We start from the raw sequence: 17,688 nt of genomic DNA on the forward strand, positions 1-17,688 counted from the left end.
CGCGGGCACTTCAGACTCGGGGACCGTCACTTGGCAGCATTCGCATGTCACAGGCGCCCGTCGCTCTCGGAATTGGCGAAAGGGAAAGCGGCAGCGACGGGGTGGGGGGAGGGGAGCGACGGGGAGGGGAGGAAGAGCGGCACCAGGCAGGCTCCCCCTCGCAGGATCCCTCCTTCGGCTACCGCAGACCCTCTAACTCCCCACTCTCCCCGCCCCCCACCACCCGAAAGCGTAGCGAGCCTCTGAGACCAGACACGACCAAGTGGCAAGTTAGTGGAGCGGCGAGCGGCGGGCCCCCGGCACCTGACCGAGCTGGAGAGACGTCTCGCAGCGCTGGAGGAGCCCGGCTCGCATTCTACCGCAGTCCGCGACCCCCGCCGCCCGCCCCCGGGGGCTCCCCGAGTGGTGCTCAGCGCGCCAGGTGGAGCAGCCGGGTGCCGCGCTCCAGCATCTCCTCAGCAACCGCAACCGGGGAGAGAGCCCTGTGCGGCGCGAGAGCTCCCCACTCGCGCGCCCAAGGCTGCCGGGTGCCGCGGTCACCCCCCCGCCACACGCAACCCCCCGCCCCCCCGCGGGCTTCTGCTAAAACCCGGAGAAGCGGAGTGCGCCCGTGCAAAGCCCTCGGTGACTCCAGCTCTGCCACTGGGCATGCTCCAGCGCCCCAGAAGGCAAGGGACAGTCGGGGAATGGGGGTCCAGAGCCCTATAGGAGGCGGGCAACACCTGTCGGGACCCTAGAGGTTGTCTCAGATTGTGACCTGGGGTTCTGCGCCTTCTGATTTGGGGCAATGGACATCCTTTAGCCTCCAGCCCAGATTCTCCTACCAGCTGCCTGAGTAATGCCAGTGGAATTCCTAAAGGTTGGTTAAAAACAATAATAACTGTAATGATGATAAGAATCTGATACTCACTTTTTTTTCCCTTTTCTTTCTTGCCGGACACATGTAGGAAAATCTTCAAATCTTAAGTCCTCCCAGCCTTTCCTTTCTTCAACACAACCCTCGCCCATTCAAAGTAGGTTTACCGAGCACCTACTATGTGCCAAACACACTGTGAGGCTCAGAGAGAGGGTTGCAGGGGAGAGAGACTAAACCAGTCAAACCTACCAAATTCCCTGGCTTCAGGGAGCTTATGTTGTGTGGGAATTGGGAGCCCGGAGCCTGGATACAAATCAATGAGTCAATGTAGCTCTTGGGAAGTTGAATTCTCGTGGATAGACAAAGTCCGCAGTTCATCCAGATGCACTAGTGCACGTGGCTTTCCCTGGGGCCCCTAAAGCCCATGGACCACAAACAGTCTCCAAGTCTCAGGCACAGGTTGTAGGAGATTGCTCAGGAGAGAAATGGCAGGAGTGAGTTGAATATTTAGGTGTTCATGAATTCAGCACAAGACAGGTCCAGCAGAGAGGACAGAGAATATGGGGCAGTGGGGTAGCACTGAGTTGGGCTTTATTGGCTAAGGACTGGCTCCCTGTTTTGAGCCACTCAGTCCATTAATTAATCACTTCTTAACAGAAAGGCCTTTGTAAAATGGTAGGAGCTGTCGTCCTGCTTTAGGAGTTTCTAAAACATGAATTATAATGTTGTCCTAAATTTTAATTGTAACAATAGTTCCTATAAAGTACATATTTTAAAATAAATATATCAACAATCACCAGCAGAAAGAAAGAATTAGAGGTGAGTGAAGATCTTGTTTTTCAAAAATATATTCCAGTGCATATTGTGAATGACCTATTTATTCTGTTTCAGGAGAAATAACTTTTTGCTAGGAATAACTTTGCAAGTTGCAAAAGTATAAAGCAATTTTTTAAATGAAACACCAGTATAATAGCTATTGGGCAGCTTATCCAGTAGTTGTGACAATCTAGATATTCCCTCACATGTAACTTTTTTTTGGAAGGAGGGTGTCTGCATTATTCAGAAAATGTTCCCATTTTTATATTTTGCTCTTCTGTTGATTATTTGAGTATATTCATCTTTTCAATGTGTTTCCATTTTGAACAGTCTGCTTGAGTTGAAGGAATTTACTTTATTACAGAGATATCTGTCACACAGGATAAGTATATGCTAGAGGGAGTTATCCTTTTATATAAGATTACTTACTTGATTGAGTTCAACTGTTGAACTCGCATCTACGTTCTGAGTTCAGTATAAAACCCACTTCATTGCAAATAAAGACATACATTATTATATGTTTCATGTGTTGTGGGGGTCTCTGTGTGTGTGTGTGTGTGAATTTTTTTTTATTAAAAATGCTTCTTTGATTTAAGTATTTGTCTTTGGGAATGGGTTGTTATTTTGTCAAGCTAAGAACATTTTTAGCTTTTGAGATCTAGGTTAAGGGCACTGATTAAAACTTAATCACGTGTAAACGGATTTTCCCAACTTAAATACTGTTTTTATTTTTTCAATGTACTGCACTTGAATTACAGTATAAGATGTTCTACCTCATTTTCAACTTAATTTCTTACTGAAGGAAAAATCCTAACGTCCAAACAAGAAATGATGGAATATCTTACACCTTAGGAGGGAGTATTTGTGGTTCTGTTTTGTATAGTTTCTAATGATGTTATTTTTAAAGAAAAAATACAAAAGGTCCATTCACAATCAAATGTCTACAAAATTTTAAAAGCACTAAAGTAGATATAATTCTAATGCAGTGTAGATACAAGGGTTCTGTACCTGACTAGATGTCAACTGATTGATTTTCTTGGTCCATCAGAGCATGAAGGTATAGAACACAGTGAAGTCACTTATCTCTTGCTTCTACCCTTTTACCTGATAAAATTAAAATGTTTAGACCAGGTGTCCATTAAGATATTCTCATTCTCTAAATTTTTATGATGATATGTTGATGTTATATGTCAAATGCCTATCCTCTGAATGAAAAATTATTTGTATATGTTTAAATTTTAATGGAAGAGTCAATTAAATACTTAGACTTTTTTAAAAAAAATCAATAGATAAGTTAAATAAGTTAATTACCTCACAAAAGGCCCTTACCATTCACCACATTTTCCAGTGTTCTCTAGTTTTACATACACATATAGTCACAATTTTGTCTTGATAATGTTTAGAATTCAGAAATCTGAAATTTAAAATGCATTTACAAAGTATTTCTGAATACAAAAATCTATTAAAGACAGATTTTTAAAAAAGATTTATAGAATATTTTGAATATTTTTTATGTATTATCTTTGATCAGCTAATTCATAGACAAGTATACATTTTATAACATTCATATAACAGTAGAGGAAGTTTTTCTACCCTTTTCATGGATAGAAATCAGACTCTCATAACCGAAAAAGAACTGGAGAGATCACCTAGCAAAATTCCTTCTATTTTGGGTTATACATATCTGAACCTTACAACACATGGCCGTTTTATTCAGGAAGATTTCCTAGGATTCAAACTCCATCACTTCCTTCTGAAAATGGATTGCCTCAAATCCTAGTTTCAGGTTCACATGTAGACAGAACTCACAATGCTGCTTTCTCAATATGTTCATTCGGGTTTCTGAAGTCATTCAAAAACTTCCTCACATACAACATTGTGAATATCTACAATATCTTTCTCTTGCTGTCTTACCCTTTAAAAACAGGGTGTCAATGCAGTACATCTCTCTTTACCTAGAAATATTAAGGTGGATAATTGAGGACAGGTTATGAAATTTAGATAACAATGGAATTAATTCAAGATTATCATTATAGTGTTTTGGTATCTGTGGCAAAATTAGTTGTTCTAGACATACAGAGGTCATCTATGCAGTATTCAATCTTCCACCTCAAATAGCAGACACAAGACCAAAGAACCAAAATTTACTCTAAAAACAACCAAGTAAGAAATAAGGCTTAGCTAACAGCTGATATGTCAGAATGACAAATGTCCCTTGAGAATTTGTGAAGTAGGATATCCTTTACAGACAAACTCTTCAGTTTCAGATAAATTAGACAAGGCAAATAGTACTCCACAAGCAGCTAGGTGTTAGAATCCCTCACTGCATTTTCCTTCTCTTTATTCTCCTTCCTGATGTAAACCTGCAGTGTCATGTAAAGGCCACCTTGATGGGGATTTCCCTAGCATTAGCCAGTCCTCTATTGAGCGTCTATAATGAGCACAGCATCAAGAAGACAGAGTTCATGAGCTGTGTCTTCAGAGACTTAGCCTGAAATGTGCCCAATTAGCTCTTTGCAGATGAAGAAATAGCTTTAGCTCACATCTTCTGCTATCATTTGGTTTCGATTTACAAATGACCTCTACTCACCTCAATTGGCTTTTGAATTCCCCAAAATGCATATCATGTCCCTGGGCAGAAAACCAGTATGCTGAGCAATCCTCATAAACAAGCTCTATTGTAGAATCTCTAACCAGTAAACTATAACAGGAATTTACTTTTAAATAGAAAAAGAAGAAAGAAGTAAAGGCACTATATATATAAGTGATACCCATGTATATTACTCATTCTGTTCTGAGATTCTTTCAGTATCAGTAAACTAAACTTTTTGTCAGTCTCTGTCTTTGACAGGAAGACTTTCCTGTTATAAAAATTCATAGCCCAGTTATGATCTCTGGTGGAAGCAGACAGACTTGCAATATCCTGAGAGTCATTCTTGCTCTCTGGAGACCTGAACATATTGACAAATTGCTCATGCCTACTGAGGTCCAGTGCTGTCAAATCTCTTTTTGTGCTGTATTTAAAACCTCACATCTTCCTTTCACCCCATAGCCCTTCTGTGTCATATATACAGGAATTAAGACAGTAAAACAATGTAGATTATTTTCCTGTGTATGCTTTTCTCTATATACATATAGCTGAATTGTAACACCAAAACAACTTAAGAAGATGAGACATTTACATGCTGTTGTTATGTTTACCTACTAGATGCCCAACAAGGGACATGTGTTTATTTATTTTGCTCTTTTTTTTTAAGAGTCATCATTTAATGAATTGGTTATGTTGGCACAGTAAAAAAGAAAAAAAAAACCCTTCCATCTCTTTGAGCTGATATTAATGGTATTTTTTCCTGATTTTCACAACTCTTTAGAAATAAAATAAAGTTTTCTGAATCAGATCTTGTCTACAAATGACAGAGGGTTGCTATGTATGGAGGAGTATTTAGAAACATTGGCATGACATTTGTCTTTTTGAGATAATTTCTGCCTGTGATGAATAAATTTCTTTGAATTTGGTATTTCTTGTTTCCATAACCAAGACAAGATTCTCTAATGATTCAAAATAATCTTCCTTTATTCCTTGAAAAGTACAAGATTACTGAGCCTTCTATTAGAGGTAGACTTCATAGTGGTTACCCACCTTCTTTCCTTATAAAATTCCCAGAAGAGCACAAAGCACATTTCCCATTCTGGAACATCTTTTACAAACTGAAAGAGAAAATTCTACTGGAAGATCTTGACTAATGTTTGGAAGGAAACATTTTCATCTTTTTTAACACTTCCATTTGGTTTTAAGGATTTAGTACTAGATTCAAATTATCCCATGAATTTTCCTCTAGAAAACAAGAGATAGTTGAGGACTCAGGTGCAATAGCCCTAGAGCATCCACTGACATTAAAGAGTCCCTGGCATTGTCTCTACCAATTGACTTTCTACCACTGGGGATTTTTCTTCCACCATTGCCAAAGGAAACTTGAGGACAAGTCTTTGGGATCCTTTCACCAAGCAGAGTCATGTGATTTTACAAATAATAGTTTCAGGATACCAGGGGAGGCAAAGTACATTGAAATAAGACACATTAAAACACATCTTTCAATACTGAACATGGTTTAATTCTGTTTAATCTATTAGACACAATGAGTTGCTTGCTAGTGTAGATCCCTTGTTATATTCATCTGTCTGTCAATCTGTCACACATCTGTATCTTTTTGGAAGAATCAGGAAATCTTTAAGTCACTCAGTTTCTCTCCTGCGTATCTAAATATTTACTAAAGTCACAGATCTTTATCCAAATCAAAGAAGAAAGAGAAAGAAGGGGAAGAGACAAGGGAGAGTAGGAGGAGGAAAAGAGACGGAAGGGAAAAGCCAAGAGAATATATTCTGAAGTTGTTAGGGATGTTAGGGTGTAGTAAGTCTCATTGGTTTATTAACACCTTCATAAGAATCATGAAATGAAATACCATAAATCCCACTGGTTATGCCTAAATATTGCTCCTGCCATTGGTTTTCTATATATTTGTATAATTTTAGAATGCAGTCAAAAGTGTAACTTCCTCATTCCTCTGTCGGTAAGTTATACTTGATATTACTAATTAATTTCAAGCTTACCTTGCCTTGTAATATTTTATCATTTGTTACACTTACCAATTAGACAGTAAGCATCAGTGGAGGAGGAGGAGAGAATCTATAACACAAATGATAGTTCTTACAAATCAATGACTAGAAAATCACCCTTTAGTTAGCAACTTGATTTACTGGGCAACACTTATAAGAGTGTTTAATCTTAGTTAATAGGACTTCAAAAGCCTCACAGGACAAATGGGCAGCCCTCTTCTCTCCAGGGGTCCCCTGACCTTCCACATGGAGAAGGCATCCACTCACATTTTCACCTTCTCGAATATAACTGATCTATTAGGACTCAACACCTTTCACAACCTTCCCATCGCAAGTTTACCGGGACTTTCTTCTTTCACTCTTTGTAGTGTCTTATCTCTTTGCACAATTGCATGCATTTAGTTTGTAATATCAGGTTGGTGCAAAGGTAATTGCATTTTTTGCAATTAAATATAATAGCACCAGCACTTTGGGAGGCCAAGGTGGGCAGATCATTTGAGGTCAGGAGTTCAAGATCAACCTAGCCAAATGGTGAAACCCCATCTCCACTAAAAATACAAAAAAGTTTGATGCGGTGGTACATGCCTATAAACCCAGCTGCTAGGGAGGCTGAGGCAGGAGAATTGATTGAACCCAGGGGGCGGAGGTTGCAGTGAGCCAAGATGGCACTACTGCACTTCAGTCTGGGTGGCAGAGTGAGACTCTGTCTCAAAAAAAAAAAGAAAAAAAAAGTAATGCCAAAGTCACAATTACTTTTGCACCAACCTAATAACTTGTTCAGCATACTAATTGTCACATGTCCATCTTATCTTTTCTACTAATATCAATGCTTAGAAGAGAGGAATTCTGTTGGGGACAGAGTTAATTGTGTGTGTGTTGGGGGTGTGGTAGGTAGGGGTCTACATCAGTCTCCTTGCCTAAGTAGGGGGAATCTCAGAGGAAATGTTCTCTGGGAAAAAAAAAAACTTTATTCGCCCTCTCAATATTAAGCTCTGTTAGCATCTCCTACAAGCTTGTATTTTTTATTTTATGGAATAGGATCATCCAGGGAAAATATATTTTCTCTTTCTGTTGTCCTAGAATATTTTATCTTTCTTTACTTGATATGTAGGAATTATATAATCTTGATCTACTGATGCTAGATATGAGTAAGAACCCATCAGATATTGCTTGGTTCTGAAACATCAAGTAAAAGCCAGATAAGCTTGAAATTTTCTACTGCTTAGGAGCAGGTACTATGTGTTATAAAGTACCAAGTTCCCAGTGCAGAGAGCTCATAGAAGAATTTGGAGAGAATTATGTTTGCACTATCACTCCCAATTTATTTTATTTCTTACCTAATATATAAACACTATACTAAATTTGGAGGAGGAGGTGCTATAATGGGCAAACCGCAGAGGAAATATTGAAATTGAATAAAATAATTGTTGTTGTAAATATAGCTTAAATTCCTCTAGACTATTTATATACTGCCAAAAGGACCACAAAGTCAACAGAAATTTCTAAGATTATGCTCAATCTCAGAAGATAGTTATTTTTGCTTTACATCCTCTGCACACATATTAAATAAGCTTGTTTATCTGGTTTGCTAGTTTTAGGCAACATATTTGGAAAGAGGGTAAGAATTGCTGATAGATGGAGTACACAAATATAGCAAGAAAATAAGACATAGAATGTTATAGAAAGTAAAGAAAGAAAACATTGGCCCCTCCACTTAAAACAATACCAACTGACTACCACTTAGTGTGGGGGAAGGGGAGGAGAGGCAAGTATTTTTATGCAATTTAGGAAGATCTTGGAAATAAGTATTTTATGGAAAAATAAAGTTTATTCTCAAAATGAGAACTTTAAAAAAAGTAAAATCAGGCTTGGCATACTTTTTTTGAAAGGGTTATTTTGGGAAGATAGGCTGCTGTGATGACAGCATGGTTTTAGGCTACATAGAGAATTAGACACCAGAACCAAAAGTACAACATTTACAACAATTCTAAATAACTAGATACCTTTACAAATCCCGAAATACCAAAAGCCACACAGTGTGGGTGCCTTTGGTATCTATGTGGGAGAATGCAGAAGAAAGCAGTAGGGCAAAGTACAGATCTGATAATTACAAATTATTTAAGAAAGGAAGTCCCAAATAGTCAATGGGTATTCACTAGAAACTACAGTGGGCCAATGTAAGAACGCTCAATAGAACTAGGAGAGATTTCATGCATTCCAACAGTGAGTAAAAGGGGCCCTGTGGAGAGCCTATTTCTCAGCAGGAAATTGGTCTCTCATATTTCTTATCAGAAGGAAATGTCCTTTGTTTCATAATATCTTTTAAAGAATATTTGTGCAGCAATTAACCTGGAAAGAAGGACTAATACCTTCCTCTGGAGTAAAGGACAAGCATTATTGCTCTTCACTATAAAAAAGATAATGTCTTCCTCTGGAGCAAAATAACAATAACAATAACAAGCATGCTTACTCCCCATTATAAAAGATTTGTGTTCCTTAAGCTCAGGGTTCCGCTTCTATACTACAGCCTACAGTGTGGGTAAGCATCCATCTGGCTCAACCACCCCTCCCATGGGACTTGAGGAGAAGAAGAACTCACACAAATACGCTCATGTTCATCCTACTTATTGGACTATGAGTAATAAAACTCTTTGTCTCTGACCCCAGAGTCTCATGTCTTTTGCCAGCATCCATAAAACTGGTGGGTTAACTCATTAGCTTGTAAGCAGTATAAAATCTCAGATGTTTCATTGTGCTTAGCAGGCCTATGTCAAGGTCTTAGGTGGCTGGTGCAGTCTAGATCCTGTGAACTCTTGAAACAAACCTACCAGGAATACTTCCAACAGTATATTTACTGTTACATAATAAGAGAAGAAGGATCTCCTTTACGTTGAAAAGTCTGTCTTAATTTTTACCTATCTAAAAGTTCAAAAAAACTAAATTTGTACAAAAATGAGCAATTGAAAACTATCAAGGTCAAACGCCATGTATGTAAAGTTTAGCGCCAAAAAGAAAGTTGCTACAAGAAAACATAGAATGACATTCCTAGGGACCAGAGACTGGCAAATTGTAGCCCAGAAGTCAACTCCAGTCTACTTTCTGTTGTTTAGAAATAAAGGTTTATTGGTACATAGCCACTCTTATTCATTTACATATTGCTTATGACTATCTTCATGGTACGATGGCAATGTTAAGTATTTGTGACAGGCCATATGGCCTATATAGTGTAAAATATTTACTGAATTGAACCTTACAGGAAATTTGCCAATTTCTGCTATTGACAAAATAAGCCTGCCAAAAAATGTCATTCTCAAAATATTTTCAGAAATGTAACATATTACTTTAAAATGAGCTAAAGGACATTAAGAAAATCATGCAACACATGAAAAAAAAAAATCAGAACTAGAAAAAGAGATCAAACTCAAGAAAAAAAATGGAAATAAAAGAAACAGCAGAGTAGGAATAAAGACTAATCTAGCAGGAAAATAAGAGAATATAAGTACAAAAATAACACTTTAAAGGAAATCAAGTTGAAAAGGAGAAAAAATATTTAACACTAAAAAGAAATTAAGAAATAAAGAAACAGGTTTCAAGAAAATGTGACATATATTATAGATGGCAAAAAAGATTCATGAATGTCATGGGAGTTCCTCAGTGAGAGAACAAAGCAAGGAAAAAAAAAAAACCCTCAAAACCATCTACGTGCGGTGGCTCACTCCTGTAATCCCAGCACTTTGGGAAGCTGAGGCAGGCGGATCGTGAGATCAGGAGTTCCAGACCAGCCTGGCCAACATAGTGAAATCTTGTCTCTACCAAAAATACAAAAAAGTACCCTGGTGTGGTGGTGGGTACCTGTAGTCCCTGCTACGTGGGAGGCTGAGGCAGGGAGAATTGCTTGAACCCGGGAGGCGGAGCTTGCAGTGAGCTGAGATCACAACACTGTACTCCAGCCTGGGCGACAGTGCAAGACTCTGTCTCAAAAAAAAAAAAAAAAAATTCAATACTAAAATGTATAAGAAAGTAATCCTGAAATTTTAAAAATCCATTTAAACTTACAGAAAAATCACATGGTGTAACTGTTAATATTAATATAATACAATCAACACCAAGTAAAATTAAGAAAGAGGAAAAAATATTTACTTGGGCATCTAGGACAAAAGAATACTTGACTTAAAAAGGAACTAAGATTATTATTATTGAACTTTCCTACAGTAACACTTTATCTTAGAGAGAAAAAATGAAGTAACACATTACAGATATTCAAGAAAAAAATATGCACCAGAGGTTTTATATTCAGTAAAACTGAATATCAATTATAATGGTCATGTAAAGACTGTTACCAACATGCAATCACTCAAGGACTATTGTCCTCATGGGACTTTTTTTGAGGAATCTTCTAGAAATGAGTTTCAGAAAATGAAATTAACAGGAACATTGCAATTAAATAAAAAAATAAAAATCATATATGTAATTTTAAATGTTTTAGTAGCTACCTGAAGAAAAAGTAAAAAGAAACAGAAGAATTGAAATCAATGGTATATTTTATTTATCTCAACACACTAAACATTTTACCATTTTGATATATAATCTGCATGAAAATTATCTGAGATTTTACATTGTTAGTACATTTCCAATATCCATAAAAAATATTTTATGCTTACAAACATACCAATTTAGACTAGACATGTTTTAATTGTCCAATACCACATGTCACTAAGAGCCATTGCGAACAATCCAGAACTGGAGAGATATAAGCATAAGAATTATGGTGGATTACATACTTAGTTATTGTAGAATAAGACAAATTGAGTGTTAAGTGGGAAAGAGTACATAACAGCTATATTATCTACCAGTGTAAATTTAGTACAACCAAATGGAGAGAATGAGACGGCATATGCAAGAAAACATATTTTCAATATTTATAATGGGTGGTGGCAATATTTGTATAGTTACTGTTGTGTGTATAATATTAGAAAAGTAAATGAGTAATTATGAGATGTTCTAACTCTCTAATCTCCAAGACTTTAAGAACTATAATTTTCACTATAGATAAGAGGCAAATAGAAAAAGTTCCTTTAGAAAATAGTCCCAAAATTGAATTAGAAATTTTGATTTGGAGATATCATTATTACCTCATTCCTAATGCACAACAGCATTAGCAGTGAGGCTATGCTTCCCACAGCTTATGTTAGGTGAATGACTGTGTGCAGCTGGCAGAGATACTGAAGCAGTCCCCTTAGGGCTTGTGGGAATCCTCTGTTGGACAGCTTTGGTTTGAGAACCCTCCTAAATATTTCTTAGACCTGAACTACAGTTTGAGACTCTTTCTATCTATTCTCCTTTCTTCCCGTTGACCTTCACAGCAGTAAAGCCTCACAGTCTAAAGGATACTCCTGTTTTTTCCATTCATTCTCTTACTCCCTCACAGACATTTTCTCCAATAACCCTCTTGCACATCTAGTTGCAACTGCTTCTCAGAGGACCTAGATTAACTTGGTCTAAAAATAATGACCGGCCTAGCATAAATTAATTGTCAAATAAAATGCAGGGTGCTCAATTAAATTTGAGTTTCAGATACACAACAAATAATTTTGTAGTATAAGTATGTCCCAAGTAGGTGACTACGTGGCTTGTATTTTTATGTGCTAACTTTGCCAACCCTAATAGCAATGACTATCACTTGCAACCAGATTGTGGTGTTAACAAAACAAAACAAAACAAAAACAGAATTTCTTAGAAAAGTGGCTGAATACAGATGTAAGAAAAGAAGCATACCAGATAAATCTGAAACATTTTGTTATAAACTAACATGGGAAGTATCAAAGACTACTAGTTCAAGAGGAATCAAAAATTAACCCTGAAAAGCCTCTACCTGGCTGAAGAAGGAAAAAATAGCACTTCAATAAGGATAAAAATTACAGTGCATTGGGATCCATCAGATAAATTTAAATCCTGATTGATCTTCTGAGGAAGATAGGGAACCAACTTACTATCACCAAACCTATCATAAAAACCTCAGTTCTGTCTTTTTAGGAGTTATACCACTGGGTAACCAAATTGTAGATGAAAGGAAGAATTACCTTACATATGAAATTATTTGAGCTAATGTGTAAAAATAATGGGTAGAATTAGAGTATTACCATTTTATAATCACCAAGAAAATAACCAGCCTGCTGTTAACCATCAGTTTGCCTCCTGATGACTCAGTGCTACCTATAATGTTGCAAACAATATAAAAGCTGAGTTTGATTAAGGGTCCTGCTGCCACTTGCCAGAAATGCAGAGAAGAGAACATGTAGATTGGTACCATGAGTACATCAATATACTCACCAAATCCACACTGGGGCAAAATCCGCAAGCGGCCCATATTTGTCAACAGATTCATTCTAAGGGAAAGGAGTTCGTGGGAAGAAGTGAGATGACATGTTGATGATATTGGAGCTAAAAGACATATCAATTTGAAAATCGATGACTACATTTTAATGCCTCAGGATGTTCACTTAAACATTTATTGTTTATTATAAACAATAAAAATGCAAAAAAATACATTAATATAAAAGTCAAGATGGTGGTTATTTTTGGAGAGAGAGAGGACAGAGAATGTATAGAGACTTCTGCATAGCTAGCAAGGTTTCATTCTTTGACATATGTAGTGGTTAAGACGATATTTGCCTTATAATAATTTTGTGCGGTTTGCTGTATCTGTGTTTCACTTTAAAATAAAAGTTTAAACAGTGCCTAATAGAGTTTGTGGCTCTTAGTAAACACTCAATAAGAGGTAGCTATTAAAAATATATAAAATAAAAGACAGAGACTACACTGAGAGCAGTTCCTTCTCAACTGTTATTTTTTAGAGTGATGATAAACCTCCAGCTCTCCAGGGTCATGCTCTCTCTCCAGTGTATGTACAGCTATAAAATTGCTCCTGCCTCTCCAAAATGTGTTTATGGCATTGAAAGCAGAATGCAGACACTGTTTATTCTTTTAGACCTCCTCAGAGTTAGCAAACACCAAGACAAACTCAAGAAGTTGTAAAGAGAATGGGAATTTATGTCACTGAGATCCTCATCGCAAGGCCATTAACTCATTTCCATACTGGTAAATACTGTATCAACTTAGCCTGCATTCTGCCTTATGGAGAAAATTGTAGACTGTGGTCTATTTGTTGAATTCCAAATTTACCTGAAAAAAGCAATGGGTCCTGGTATGAGCCCACTCTTTCTTATTGATTGCAGAACTAAACAGTCTATGTGATATAGAGAACAATTAATGCTCTTCTTAGCAGGGTTTGTGGCTTCAGGTGACAATGCCTCTTGCCTTTGTGAACTCAGTGACAGGCTTGTTTAAAAGACTGTAGTACTCAGTCTGCAATTTTCTAGCTGCAAATGGGGTTCTAGCTTGCTATTTGAGTTGAGCTTCAATTAGTATGGAAAGGATGCCTTCTCCTTATGTGTCTAAGATTCCTTTCTTATACAGCACCTACCTTGGCACCATCTCTCCTCAAATTGCCAAGTCTTGACACAGTGGGCTGTGTCTGAGGGTCCAAATGGGGTTTCCCTATCCGCCAAACTGTGCTAAAGTCTCTAAATTTGTACATCCCTGAGGACACCCACTCCAAATACACATTCTTTTCACCTAAAAACATTTTCAAGTTTATTTAGATTCCTCAAAGAAGCCATGCATCCCTGCCCACTCCCATGAAAAGTGATTTCTTCAGTTTTTCATGCCCAGAGTATTCAATTTCTACACTATAGATTTGTCACACATCATTTTTATCCTTCTATTTTTGAGTCTCACACTACCATTCTGCCACGCTTTCCACTCTACCACTCTGTTAGTCAATTCCCATTTTTATTTTTATTTTTGAGAATAATAATAGTGAAAGTAATAATAGTTCACATTTATTGAATGTTTAATGTGAATCAGGCACTGTCTAATTATTTCAATTCAATAATTCTAGAGCGTAGAGTCTTTCCTTATCTCCATTTAGAATCTTGTACACCAAGATCTAAAAGGTGTTACGGAAGATTGTCCAAAGTTCCACAATGATTTAGAAGCATAGCAGAGGTTTGAACACAGGCAATTCTATTGTTAATATCCTTAATAATGTTTTGTCTTGGATCAAAAGCCACAACAAATAGCTGTCTGTTTATTTTAATTAATAAGTTTTCATAGAGTGCCTGCAATAATGACTTTTTCCTTGGCCTGGAATTACTGCTAAATATACTACATATCTATATAGAGAGAGTATATTATGGTATACTCTGGTATAGTAGATATACGATACTATATATATATACACACACTATATATGCATATATATACTATGTATCGTATAGTAATATATGCAAATATATGCAGTTTTTCTGTCCAGTAAAGACATTAGACTTTTATAGTTAGGTAAATCTGTCATAATACTAGAAGTATTTTGTATGAACTTTGTTCATTTTATCTAGCACAAAGTATATCTTAGTCCCTATGCACTGTTATAACAAAAATGTCATAAACTGGGTGGCTTATAAACAACAGAAAATGATTTCTCACAGTTCTACAGACTGTGAAGTCTAAGATCAAGGCTCTGGCACATTTGGAGTCTAGCGAGGGTCCACTTTCTAGTGTATAGGTGGCACCTGCTGCGTCCTCATATGTGGGCAGGAGCAAGCTACCTGTCTAAAGCATTTTTATAAGAACAGTAATTCCACTCATGAGGGCTCCACCTATGACCTAATCACCCCTCAAAGGCCCTATCTCCTCATATCATCACCTTGGTGATTTCAAAATATGAATTTTGGGAGGACACAAACATTCAGACTATACCAGAATGATACATAGTAGATATTTGACAGACTGAGGTTCCCCCCCCCCCCCACCCCCACCCACTGTTGCCAAATTTATCTCTAGGGTAGAAGTGTGCGAGGAAAAGACTTTATAGCATCCATAATTAGGGAACATAGAAAACTATGTATTCATCTATATTTAAGATATACTCTCAATGTTTCTATTATAATTTATTTTATGTAAGTAACAAGGCTTTTGTAAATATACTTCAAAGAGAAATACATGATACAAAATAGAAACAAAATATCAGAACTGCTATTTGGACTTGGAGTAATCCTAGAATGGTAGTATAATGGCTCTTAATCTTGAGTGTGTTTCAGACTCTCCCACTCCAGATCCACTCCCAGCAGGAAGATTCTGATGTGATATTGTGCAATTCAGAATTTTGAGTTTTTTTCACCTTCCTACTTGGTTTGAAGTAGGAGATTCGGGATCACACTTTGATGAAAAAGTATGTAGTGGTTAAAATATGAGAGTTGGAGTCAGAAAGACCCCAGGGTCATAGATTCAACATTTACTAGCAGTGTACTTAACTCTTCTGAACTTCAGGGTTTTTTTTTTTCCCCCTGAAAATGCATAATAATGGTGTATGTGACTCATAGTGTTATGAGAAAATATATGGAAAGTACTCTGCATATTGCCTAGTACATAAAAAGTTTTAATTAGGTGTGTGCAAGTAATGGCAGCAGTGGTAGTATACCATGCTGTAAAACTGTGGGTATTCTCAATAGTATATGTCATTAGGGAATTGAAAATTAAAACAGCAATGAGATACAACTACATATCTAGTAGAATGCTAAAACTGAAAATACTGATAACACTATATTCTGACAAGAATGTGGAGCAACGGAGACTCTCATTCGTCGCTGGTGGGAACGCAAAATGGTATAGCCGCTGTGCCATTTGGTTTGGCAGTTCTTACAAAACTAAATATACTCTTACCATATGATCCAGCAATTGCACTTCTTGGTGTTTATCCAAATAAATTAACCATTTATGTCCACATGAAAACCTGCACAGAGATGTTTACAGCACTGTATTTATAATTGCCAAAACTTGGAAGCAACCAAGATGCCCTTCAGTAGATGAATGGATGAATAAACTGTGGTATATTCATACAACGAAATATTATTCAATACTAAAAGAAAATGAGCTATGAAGCTATTAAAATGCATTGATAAATCTTAAGTGCATGTTACTAATTAAAAGAAGTCAATCTGAAAAGTCTACATACTTCCTAATTCCAAATACGTGACATTCTGGAAAAGCAAAACTATGGAGACAGTTAAAGGATAAGTGGTTGTCATGAATTTGAAGGGAGGGAGGAAGTGATGAGTAGGCAGAGAATGGGAAACGTTTAGGAACAGGAAACTATTCTGCCTGATACTGTAATTGTGGATATGTCATTATACATTAATCAAAAGCCTTATTTTATCTCTTTCTTCCATTCATCTTCTTGCCTTTCTTTTATTTCTCCTTTGTTTTTCTGATATACATATTAGAAAAGAATGAAAGCCAAGAAAGTGCATGTATATAATAATTACAAACCTTTTGCTCACAAGGCAAAGGGTTAACAGTGCAAATTTTTCTTCCTGTTTCCTCAGGAATGCCTCTAAAATGTGTGAATAAGCTTCAATCAGACTGCCCTTCCCAAAGAAAATAACTATAAATGCTGGAAAAATTACAAAACAACTACCTGAAGGCACTGGCGAGTGATAAAAGCAGACAAATTCTGGAAAAGAGTCAACACTTGGAAGAAGGGAGCCACACTGGGTGAGTTCTTTCTTTTTAAAGCATCCAGCTAGAGGAAAGGTTTTAGCCTGCACCTTGCAGAGCAGTTAAAACATCATTTAAAGCCCAGCCTAATTTTCTGATTCACCCATGAACTACAAACATTGGTCAGATTCCAAGCAGACGTTTCTTATATTTAAATATATCAAAGTTACAATTTCTTGAACAATTGTGTACTCTTAACTATTCTACACAACAAGAGTTAAGTGACTTCTTTTTCTGAATCCTAACAGGTGCATGGGGAGGGAACAGTGTCTCTACATGAGAATGGCCAAAGAACAAGATATGTTTCCCAGTAGAGAGCAACCCTAGAGAGAGGGAAGTATGGGTCAGAAAAAGGTATACTGGTCCCAGGGTAATCGCATTTATTTCGGTTGCACTGGTGTTTCTAAAAAAATATGCTTCAGTTCCAAGTTTCAGGAATTGGTTGGTGGAGCATGGGGATCAAACAGCGATTCAGGAGCTTCCCTGCAAGTAACTGAGTGAGCCAATCAAATAATTTATGTTTAAATCTTTCGCTGTGTTAAATGTTGAAAAATAAAACAGTGAATTCTATCCTATGGTGTAAACAGCCTTTATGATTATCCAATATAGGGCAACATAATAGGTCTTAGCCTGAAAGAATTCTGCATTTTCTCAGCCACTTTGCTTAATACAGTGTGAAGTGGATCTAGGACAGGGACACACACACACACACACACACACACTTAAAAAAACAAATACCATTCTTCTGAGATGACATAAAGATCTGGGAGAAAGAATCTCGCGATTGG

At 37.1% G+C, this 17,688-nt stretch overlaps 1 long non-coding RNA gene across 1 annotated transcript; it reads left to right on the plus strand.

Annotated features, from left to right (window-relative positions):
• Positions 1 to 610: 610 nt before the first annotated feature.
• LOC111529001 lies at positions 611 to 17,468 on the plus strand. Its single transcript, XR_002727241.1, has 3 exons — positions 611 to 859; positions 16,729 to 16,897; positions 17,149 to 17,468. It is a non-coding gene; the product is annotated as an uncharacterized LOC111529001 (long non-coding RNA).
• Positions 17,469 to 17,688: the final 220 nt, after the last annotated feature.

This window comes from Piliocolobus tephrosceles, chromosome 11 (genome assembly GCF_002776525.5).
Source record: "Piliocolobus tephrosceles isolate RC106 chromosome 11, ASM277652v3, whole genome shotgun sequence".
Classification (NCBI taxonomy): Eukaryota; Metazoa; Chordata; class Mammalia; order Primates; family Cercopithecidae; genus Piliocolobus; species Piliocolobus tephrosceles.